Below are 10,182 nucleotides of genomic sequence, written 5' to 3'. Positions count from 1 at the left end.
GGCAGCCTCACCTAGAATCACTTAACTCAAGTTTGTCATGCTATGAACCAACCCAAATTGATTGACCCATACTCAATTACTTGACGCAAAATATTTGAGATCAGTTACTAAAATAATAATATTTCATATCAAAACTCAAACACTGCCCAAAATCACTTGGACCAATTTTGACCTAATATGAACCAACCTAACCCGATAATCAATGTGTTTGATATTGACTATTTTATCAAAATAGTCAAATTGACAAATTACAATGAAACCGAGAATGACCTATCTAGATTTGAATCGTCCTAACTACAAAATCAACACGAGCTAGTCAAACTCAAACCAAACTGGCCTAGTGTATGTGAATGATTCGATTTCCCTCTCTAGTTATGATTCGATTGCCCTCTTTAGTTATTATGTTATGAAGTGTAATTTTTAATTGACAAAGAGAATGAAGAATTTTCTTTTTTAGTAAGAAGAGATAAATATTACTCTGGATCATTTAGAATGGATTGGAATGGAGTTAGAATCCATTCCATCTAGTTTTTTGTTTGGTTGAGTATTTTTAGTAATGGAATCTTATACCTAAGGGGTTCTAACTCTCCCCCGTATCCATGAAAGCCCATACCCACCTGATAAGTAGGTGAGGGTACGGTTAGGTCGTTGACTAACCTCCTAATATCAAACAATATTTATAATTTCCTAACTAACCACTAAGCAAGCATAGAGGCAAGTTCAGAGTCAAACCACAAGGACTAAGTATCAATTTGAGCTAATTAAACAAGTAGGAAAGATGTGAGGTAGAGAGATGAACAACAAAAACACTACTTTAAGCAATCAACAAAATACTGGGGAAAGGGAAATCCAATATTCCAATTACATTAATGAATTCAACAACAAATTGCAATTAGATGATCGTAAACTCAATTAAGAACAATCAAAACACTCAACTCACTCCCGCGCAATTAAGCATGCTAATTATCCTACTAAGCTAATTCACTCCCGTGCAACTAGCCTAGCATAGGTATGGAAAATCTAGACTCTCAATCAACTCACTTCCGCATAATTGATTGAAACCACAATTAGAAACCTAGAATCAATTAGCTTAAAAGACTCTAAGCAATGTAAACATCATCCACACACAATAATCAATAATCGATTGCATACTAATCACAATCTATCATTCAATTCATGAACATAACCTTCATCCGTTTCCCTAGAACAAAATCTAAGCAATCGTAAAGAAGAAATACATGGAAAACAGGTAAATCAAGAATTAAAGCAAAAATCAAACAACGAACTAATTTAATCTAATTATCTACTCTAATCAACAAAGATTTAAGGAAAAACAAGAATTAAAGAATGCAATAAAGGAGAGATAAAGTTAGAAAAGCTCATTGCATAGATGAGAAGAGAATCCACATAATTGCTTCTTCAAGCTCTCAAATCTCCATTGAAATCTCAAGCTTTCTCTCTCTAAAACTATTCCTAAACTAGAGAGAGAAACTCCTAATCTAACCCTAATCCTAATTAGAGGAGAGAGAAAGTTTAAAAATCTAGAAAAGTCCCCTTACAAAATAGGTCGACCCCCTATTTATATTACAAGAAGAAAAAGGAGAAAAATCGGAGATTAAACGCGAAGAAAACCACGCTCACGCACCGCACGACCGCGCCTTCTCCTTGGCATCTCCTTGGCATCTACCTGAAACTCTTGCTTTTAATCGATGGCTGTTGCGCGCCCTCTCCGTGCCATCTCCGCTTAATCTCGTTAGCTTTTCCTCTTCTTCTCTATTATTCTTCACTTTAAAGCTTCATCCTTTGAATCTTGGTCTCTCCCATAAACACAACACTTAGACAGTAAACTTCAAGCACCTAGGCAAAGGATCAAAGAAAGGCAATAGTTAGAGAATAATAAAGACGAAAGCACACAAAACTAAGCAAGAAACCAAGCATAATGCACGTTATTGCAAACTAAGGCCTAAAAACATAAACTAAGACAATGTTAACTAAAACAAGACTAAAAGGACTAAAAATTAACCAAGATAGACCAAAATAAACCTAAAACTAAGGGAGAAAACCACCCTAAAATGTGTCATAAATGACACTTATAACCACCTCTCCCCCTAAGATTCACAATCCATTCTAATAAAAAATAGAATCCATTCCAACAATAATAAAACCAAACAACTTTATATCAGATTAGTATGGGTTTTATAATCCATACCTCTCTTATATGGGATTTCATTTCAATCCATTCCAATTTAATAAACCAAACACCCCCTAAATAGAGTGTAAATAGGATATATATTATGACCAATAAGGGAAAATGTGAATGGATGTATTTTATACAAAATAAAGCATGTTTAGGCCATTTTAATTTCTCTTTACCTAAATGTCTAGTATGTGTTAGTCTTCTTTTTTCTCATAATATTCTAATCTCATCTGTTCTCTCATTTTGTATAAACTTAAATTACATATTTTACACCAATATGTTTTATATGTAGGTAGTTTAAGATAATGGGATCAATATTGTTAAATTCATCTTAAAGTGTGATTATATATTATATGATCTTTTTGTATACATAATTAAAGATGAGATGGTAACATGAAATTTTGGCTTGATCGAATTTAATATCCGAGTTACCCATGTAACACAGATGGAATAACCCCTTTTATACTGATTGATAAAGTAACCCCTATAACACTAATAAAGTAACCCTCATGTGACTGGTCACACGGTATTTGTGAATATCTTTAATTTTGTGATGAATTTTTTTAAAAAAATTACATAGTAATGAAAAACACTTTAATACAAATCTTACTGGCCTCGTTTGATATATTGCTTCTTATAAATTAGCTTACATATAAGGTCAGGGTTTAGCCAAATAAGATAATCAAATTAGATTAAATTTATTAAAAAAAAAATTAAGTTCAAATTTGATCAGATTAATCTAATAGGTTCAAATCTAGCATAAATAAAGTGAACTAAACATAACCTTATATCTATTCAAAAAAAAAAAAAAAAAAAAAAAAAAAAAAAAAAAAAAAAAAAAAAAAAAAAACCCTTATATAGATATTTATTTTACTTAAATGAGCAAAAAATTTCAAAGAAACAATGCAAAGTCTTAACTCTAGATAAAAGAAACAATGCAATACATTCCTATGTTTGACAATAGCTTTTGACTAGTATAAGGGCATATTCACATTTACTGAATTAAGCTGAACTGAAATATTAGACTATGGATTAATAATTTCTAACTATAGATTAATGATCTTTTGTTTATTTATTATTATATATAAGTGTAATAAAATATATAAAATACATAATAAAAAATTTATGAAAATTAACTTTAATATATATAGTGGATTGTGGGAGTTAATTCAAAGGAATGTCGATGTAATGGAGCATCTTAATGGAGAAGAAGAAGACGAATAACTAACCGATTACGAAAACTAGTAATTGTTGTGTAGTACTTTCATTTTGTCAATGAGTTCAACTGTAAAAATGTGTATCAAAAAATATTACCATTTGAACGACGATTATTATTATTATTATTATTATTATTACTACCTTTATTATTGTTATTATTATTATTATTATTATTATTATTATTATTATTATTATTATTATTAATTGTCGTTGTTGTTGTAATATATGCTGAAAAATAAAAATTTGGCTTTAATTATCATTAGCAATATCATTAGACATAAGATGAACTTAAATAGATAGGCCCACTTAAACTAAATTGTCATTAATATTAGCTAAAAAAAATAAAAAATAAAAAATAAAAAAAAAAGAACAGAACTGATTAGAGCTGAACTAAACTGAACTGATTGGAGCTGAACTGAACTGAATTGAACTGAATTGAAATTATAAGCTGAAGTGAACAGGCCTCAAGTTTTCACCAAATTTTATTACGAATTACAACGTTTAGTTATTACATTACTAAATATTAATTTTAAAAAAGAATTACATTACTGATGAATATAATAAAATAATTTCATTATATACAATACATCATAAATTAAAAATTAGCTAGGTTAATACCTATGCGATACACTTTTAGTCCCACACTTTGATAGACACATGGGTAATTTAATTGATTATCTGTTTCTTTTTTAGTGAATGGTGGAGAACTTAATTTTTGTTTTATTAGCACTATTGTTATGATTATAGTCAATGAGTATCTTTATCTAATTTTCCTATAATATTATTAAACAAAAAAAATACATAGTTATGTATAAATATAAAATTTGATCAATTATTTAGGATCGCATATTTATATTATATTTACAAAATGAGGTGCAATGTTAATAAATGTATAGATTCTTTCAACTTTATTTATTTTACTTTTCATCGAAATTGTTGATGGGTTTATTCTTGAAAATAAAATACAAAGTAAATATATGCATATAATTAGACAAAAAAAGAATAATATAATGTCATATAGAAAAATACTACTTTAATACCCCATAAAAATGGTAAGAAACTAAGAAAGATATGAAAAAAAATATATATATATATTGGTAGGACATGTATGGAAGAAATTTGATGTCAAATATAGAAGTTAATATTTGGCCAAAAAAAAAAGGCGGGAAAACTTTTAATTAGAAGATGGCACGTGTTATCCCAAAGTTCGCCTTTAGTATTAAGTTATTGATAGATTAGTTTTTTATGATTTTACTAGTCAAAAACATATTATGAAGTCGTAATAAGACTAATAACTAATAGGAAAAATTGCCCAAAATAATCCCACCTTTAGGGCGTCCGCCAAAAATAATCCCACCTTTGAATTATTTTTTAATAATCCCACCTTTAATATCAATCCGCTTTAATTGGTCCCAACCGGTCATTTAACCCATTATAGCAAGTTGCATGACACATGTCGGCATTTGATTGATCAAAAAAATAAAAATTAAATAAAAACTTAAATTTTTTTAAAAATAAAATAAATATAATTATTTAATTAAAAAACTACCCCCACCAGCCTGCCCAACCACCTTCCATGGCTGCGCAGCCCTACCAACCCCACCCCGGCACCCCCTGCCTGGCCACCAACACCGGAGCGCCGCGCCAACAACCACCCCCTCCCCTGAACCGCTGACTGCCTTCCCTTTCACCCTGAAACCTAGTCACCAATACCACCAACACCACCATCACCCAGCCCCAATGCTGCAAACCCAACCAGGCCGCCCCGCTGCCGCAAGCCCCACCAGCCCTTACCACCACCGTTGCTAAACTCCTGCACAGTACTATCACCATCGTCGAACCCCTGCAGTTTCGAACCTACCACAAATACCAAATCACAACCAATTCGAACCCAAACACCTTTGAACCACCGCAAATACCAACCCCGTTCCGATTCCAGCCCCCTTCCTCCTTCCCGGTGCCGATTTCAACACTTTCCCCTTCCCTCATCCCGATTCCGGCCTCCCTATCCTTCCCCCTGCAACTTAAGTGGTGGGGTTGTGGCTGTGTTAGGGGTGGCTGGAGTTGGGGGCTGCCGGTTTTTTTTTTATTTTGTCAAATTCAATTATTTTTTAATTTAATTTTTTTGATGAATCATAAAGTGACATGTGTATTTTAACTTTTTTTAAAAAAAATTACCTATTTAATAGGTTACCGGTCACCTGGGACCAATTAAAGCAGATTGATATTAAAGGTGGGATTATTAAAAAATAATCCAAAGGTGGGATTATTTTTGGCGGATGGCCTAAAGGTGGGATTATTACGGGCAATTTTTCCTAACTAATAAGGGCTTGTTCAATTTACTTTTTTTTTTTTTTTTTTTTTTGTGCAGATATGACCTGGTCTGATTGATTTGAATAGATTGTCTAATCTGACCAAACTTTAACCTTATTTGTAAGATAATGTATAAAGAAAATAAATATTAAGTGAGGTCATGTTTAGTTCGTAAAATTATGTTTTTTTCACATGTAATTTTCATAATTTTTTTTTCATTACGAAATTAAAGTTATTTAACATAAAAAAAAAAATCACATAAAATGACAATATCATCTGAACTTAGTTTTTTTTTTTTTAAAAAAAAAAAAAAATTAGCAAAAAAAAAGTTAAATTAAGCATGGCCTAAGTCTAGAACTTATTCTTTCTCAAAAAAAAAAAAAAAAAAAAGTCTAGAACTTATTCAAGTGTAGAGCAAAAGAAGCAAAGTGTAATAGTATATCTAAAAAAAATGAATGAAAATAGACCACAAAAAAGAGAGAGAAATGGAAATAGACCACGGATCACAAATCACAATTGGCCACAGGAATCTTGGGACGTAGAGAAGCGTTCACACTGTCCATGACGAGAACCTGCATTTGAAAATGAACTTCATGACATGATCACAACGAAATTAATGGATCATATATACTCCACTAGGTTATACGGAGTAATTAAATTAGTTGATAAGAATAGTTGACTTACTAAGTTACTCAAATTTCATTCTTTATTATCTTGGTTTAACATTTAATTGAAATTTTCAACAACATTTAATTACTTGCTTGTTTATTTGAAATTTTTGTAAACAACAATATGTGTTTTATTACATATGTGACAAAGTTATTCTTGCTAGATTCACTTTAATTTATAATTGTACTCCGTATTATTCAATAAGACAAGTCTAGACTTTTTCCTTTTTTTTTTTTATTTTTTTTAAAATTTTTTTACAGAGCAGTGCCATTTGACATACCATGATTCACCCAACGATACTCTTTAGAGGAAGAAGGTTACATAAACGGAGGGTTGAGAGAGATTTAGAAGTGTCTCGCAAGGGTAGGTTGGTCATTTCTTGCGAGATTTAAATATGGTCATTTTAGATTCAATGGTACAAAATACACTCTCAGTGGTACAAAATATAATTTCGGGGTATTTAACAAAAGGTTCAAATGTCTCATTAGGCTGTCAAATAATACCATTAAAGCTCAGTGGTACAAAATACACTTTCAGTGTTACTCAATGCAGTTCTAGTGGAACTTATAAAAATTCTAAGTGGTACAAAATATACTCTCAGTAGTTGTGGTCCCAATTGTTTTTGTCCTTTTTGCACGTGAAACCATTTCTGACGAAAAGGTGAACCTACCTCACCCTTTTTTCACTCTCTCTATCTCTCTCTTCCTTTCTCCCTCTTCCTAGTACATTTGGTATATTATTTTATGTTGTGAGACATTTTAGTTTGTCTCACAACCCTACAACTATACTTCCTCAAGAGGAAGTACTAATGTAGGTTTGATATGCATAGGGGTGAAAAAAAGAAGGAGAGAGATTGGTAAATGGGACCACTTTTACATGTACCACTGAAAGCTTATACAAAATCATTGGCTATGTAATGATACTATTTCTACACGTAGTTAGTACCATTGAATGAATATATAGTACCACTAGGCCACTACATACATACTCCCTCCGTTTTTAAATACTTGCTCCACTTTCCTTTTCCAGTCGTTTTAAATACTTCTCCATTTTCTTATTTGGAAAAGTATTTACAATATTTAATTAATTTCTCTCACCAAGTGGGCCCAACAATATTAATTTCATATTCTCTCTCATTCAATTCTCTACACTACTTTTGGTTTTTTTACAATTTTTTATTCTTCCGCCAACCCCACTACCTCCATATTTTATTACTTTATCAAATTTCTCCTAAAACTCCGCGCATGATGAAATGGAGCAAGTATTTAAAAACAGAGGGAGTATATAATACCACTGAATTTTTAATGGTACTATTTGATCATCCAGTGATACTATTGATCACCCAATGATACTACTAAGGGCATGTTCTCATTGACTGAACTCAGCTAAACTGAACTGAACTGAAATGAATATTTTATAAGAGAAGGAAATTAGGAGTTGAGCTGAACTGAACTGAACTGAATTGAATTTCAACGTAAGAGAACATGGCCTAAATTCAAAACATACATTTTCGTGAAATGGACCCTCATGCCCCTAGTTATGCATTTACTCATACCTCATTAATCTCCTTTGGAAGGCCTCTACTCTTAATGCCTAATAGTTGACATTTTTCAGTCTTGATTCGTCCAATGACATTGCTCGCGGAAGTTGCCATTTGGCTCATTTTTATTTGTCTAGTGACAAAATTGCTCAATCTTCTTATGAATGAGGTATTTCTAACTCCATAGCTTTCTTGCAATTTTTTTTTTTTTTTTTTTTTGGTTGGTTATCTTTGCAGTGGAACCCATGAAAAGCTTAAGAGATTCAAAAGTTTGATATCTATGTAGTTTTTTATAATGCATGAGTCCCACTAGTTGCATACTCCCTATATGCTTTTTTGCATATAGGAGGGCAAAAGTAGAAAAGTGCTGAGGTTTATCAATCAATATGGTACTTATTATGGTTACAGTTGTACATTTTTTGTACTATCATGCATGTATATTGTACCATTATGTCTTAATATTACTATTATATCTCACAGTGGTATAATACTATAATGTATCATTTACATACTAATTTGTACTATTAGCATAATATTTATACCACTACAACATTAGTGGTACTATTGACCTATTAAATGGTACTTTACACTCCCACTACAACTTCTACTTTATTACTACATTGTCATCTTATATGCAATGTTTGCATATAGGAGCTATGCGTCGGACCTTCTCCATAATAGATAGTCAATGCAACACTCGTTGGTTGCTTATTATTGAAAAATATAACAATCTAATGTATATATTTAAAGGGAGTTTTTTCCCGAGTTTTTAGAAAGCCACGTAGGATTTAATTTTCTTAGCGAGCCATGTAGGATAAAAAATTTTAGTTGTAGCCAATCAAATAAGACTTGATTATTTTCTTTTAGAATTAAATAATTCAAATGCCACGTAAGTAAAATTGGCGAATGAGATTTATAAGTTTAAACTAATCAAATATAAAATATTATCTTTTGATCTAAATATGTTAAGCACATAAATAAATAAATAAATGTATTTAAAAAATCAACCAAATCGTACATCGAACGGGCTTCATCTAGTTGAATATTAATAAGGAAAAATACACTTTAATAATCCCAACTATAGGCGATTTACTTTTAATAATCTTAACTAAGGTTTATTATCTAATAATCCCAACTATGCTATTAGTTTGCCTCCAATGGTCCCATAGCACAGTTGGGATTATTAGATAATAAACCTTAGTTGGCATTATTAGAAACAAATCGCCCATAGTTTGAATTATTAAAGTATAATTTTCCTATTAATAATCTATTCATTGAGACAAATCAAATAAGACCCAACATGATTATGTCATTTCTCATATATTAAGAGAATTTTAGAAGATTTTCTCATCCTAGGAATAGTGTCAAAATTACAAATGGAAAAATCAAATGGGACGGAGGGAGTACTACTTTTAAGGGTTTGATAAAAGAGTTGCGGCAGCAGAGATAGAAGAAGCAGCAGTAGCAGACAACGGGGAAGCAATTGCCGAAGACGAAGAGCGCCCTTTATGCCCATATTTGTCCAGCCACCAATCGGGTAGGTCGTGGACAAGAAAGTAACCACCATAATCGTGACCCGATAAATTGCAGTGGGTACAAAATAATTGTGACTTAGCATGTCGCTTCAATTCAGCATGTAAGAAAGAAGAAGAGCATCCATCATTCACCATTGTTGATAAATAGAATTGTAGAGTAAAAAAGAAAATTCAGCAATTTAGAGTACAATTCAGAGTTAAAATTCAGAAATTCTGCAATTTAGAGTAGCAATTAAGCAATTCGGCAATGTAGAGTAGCAATTCAGAGTAGAAATTCAGAGTAGAATTTTAGGGTTTTTAGTGTTTAGAGTATATTGGCTCCGATACCATGTCACAAAATAATTTTTCGTAGTTTCATTAGAGTATGAGAAGAGTATTTATACAATCCTACAAGAGATTAGGGCTCATGAGATAGGCCAGTTAGCTATACGATATACACACTAAATATAGGCCCTAACATGTATTAATGTGACTGTGTGAGATAATTAATATATAATGTTTATAGAAACTTTAATTTGAATGGAACAATCACTATGGCATATGTAATGCCGTAATGGGGCTCGAGATGAAAAAGGGTGTTGTAACAATGGAGTCATCTATCGAATGAGTTAGCACATTTTAGATCTCTAGGAGTGTTTTAGCGCAAGGGTTCAGGTCCCTTGTTCGCTCATTAGGGAATTCATCTCTCACTACTTTAGTAGCTTCTGATT

The sequence above is a fragment of the Chenopodium album genome, chromosome 20, assembly GCF_948465745.1.
Source record: "Chenopodium album chromosome 20, dcCheAlbu1.1, whole genome shotgun sequence".
NCBI classification, from domain to species: domain Eukaryota; kingdom Viridiplantae; phylum Streptophyta; class Magnoliopsida; order Caryophyllales; family Amaranthaceae; genus Chenopodium; species Chenopodium album.
Note: the sequence above shows the minus strand (reverse complement) of the source record.